This window comes from Rhinopithecus bieti, unplaced genomic scaffold (genome assembly GCF_001698545.2).
Source record: "Rhinopithecus bieti isolate Rb0 unplaced genomic scaffold, ASM169854v2 scaffold_63304, whole genome shotgun sequence".
Classification (NCBI taxonomy): Eukaryota; Metazoa; Chordata; class Mammalia; order Primates; family Cercopithecidae; genus Rhinopithecus; species Rhinopithecus bieti.
This window is the reverse complement of record NW_016823814.1, coordinates 2,355-4,093: the sequence shown is the minus strand read 5'-3', so window position 1 is coordinate 4,093 and position 1,739 is coordinate 2,355. Positions and strand designations below refer to the sequence as shown.

The window sequence follows — 1,739 nt, the reverse complement described above, 5'->3', positions numbered from 1 at the left end:
AAAATCTCTTCTTCCTTAGGAGTCAGCTTGGCTCCCTTCTTGCGGCCCAGGGGCAGCGCGTAGTGGGACTCATACCACTGTAGGTACAGTGTGCTGTCGATGAGCACGATGCAATTCTTCACCAGAGTCTTGGTATGGACCAGCTCATTATTAGATGCATTGTACACAACATCGATGATCCTTGTTTTACGAGTACAACACTCTGAGCCCCAGGAGAAATTCCCTACGTCCAGCCTCAGGGCACGGCATTTCTTGTTACCTCCCCGCACACGGACTGTGTGGATGCGGCGGGGGCCAATCTTGGTGTTGGCACCTGGGTGCCCCAACTCATACTTCTGCTTCTTGTGGTAGGGCTTTCTCTTGCCCCCGGTTTTGCGGCGCTTGTGCCAGTCATCCCGAGAAATGCCCATCGCTCGGCTCTGGCTATATGCATTAAAGTTCGAGCAGTCTTGAATAAGTGTAGTGGTTCAAAACAGAGGCCTTTGAATCAGACAGCCTAGTTCCAATTTACTAGCTTTGGAATCTTGGGCAACTTTCTTAAATTCTCTGAGTCTTAGGTCGTTCATGTGTAAAACCTGGGATAATCACATCTATTTAGTAGGATTGTTGTTAGGATGAAATGGAAAAATATGTAAAGCACTTATTGATGTGCCTGTTGGGCAAATACCAAGTGTGTGATGAATTGTGGCTATAACTGCTCTCAAAAGAAGCTGTGAGCTTTTGATACATGCAATTTCAAGCCCCCAAGGGCAAAGAACTTGATCTTATTCAGTGCAGGATTTTTCATACATTCACATATTTTTAAAGATACACAAGGAATGTTAGGACCATCTTTGACAAATCAAAAGAAAAAAAAAACAGTTAGGTTTATTTGTATTGGACAAATTCTGCTTGTTTGGGCCTTCCACTGCCTTGCTGGGTAAGATATATTCAGGTTAGACACACAAGTGATCAGTTGGCTGTGACATGTGGAAGAAGTACCAGCAGGTCCAGCCAACACATTTGAGTATTTTAGACATAATTCTCTCTGCCAGTGAGAATAGCCAGCTTTTTGGGGGTCTGTGAACCTGAATGTAGTACTTCCAGAAACTTTGGAAACTGGGCTTTGAAGTTTTTGAACTTGGATTGGCAACCACAGGCTCTACATTCTCAAACTCATTTCACATTAATCTCATGGATAAGAGCAGAAGTTCAGGAGCCAAGTCATCAGAGTTCAGACTGCATCATTTGTGAAATAAGAAACATTATAACTCCTCTAATTAAGGATGGCTAGGAGAGTTGAATGAGATAATCTCTGTAAAGAGTTTAGCACATTATCTGCCTCAAAATAACCACTCAATAAAAGTAAGCTTTTGCAAAAAGAACAAAGTTGGAGGCATCACATTACCTGACTTCAAAGTATACTACAAGGCTACAGTAACCAAAACAGCATGGTACTGGTACCAAAACAGAGATATAGACCAATGGAACAGAACAGAAGCCTCAGAAATAACACCACACATCTACAACCGTCTGATCTTTGATAAACCTGACCAAAACAAGCAATGGGGAAAGGATCTCCTATTCAGTAAATGGTGCTGGGAAAACTGGCTAGCCATATGCAGAAAACTGAAACTGGATCCCCTTTCTTACAAATTATATAAAAATTAACTCAAGATGGATTAAAGACTTAAATGTAAACCTAAGACCATAAAAACCCTAGAAGAAAACCTAGGCAATACCATTCAGGACATTGGCAT

General features: G+C 41.9%; 1 pseudogene across 1 annotated transcript; it reads right to left on the bottom strand.

Annotated features, from left to right (window-relative positions):
* On the bottom strand, nucleotides 1–410 carry LOC108521852 (40S ribosomal protein S8 pseudogene; annotated as a pseudogene). Its single transcript, XR_001883299.1, has one exon. The product of XR_001883299.1 is annotated as a 40S ribosomal protein S8 pseudogene (transcript).
* Nucleotides 411–1,739: the final 1,329 nt, after the last annotated feature.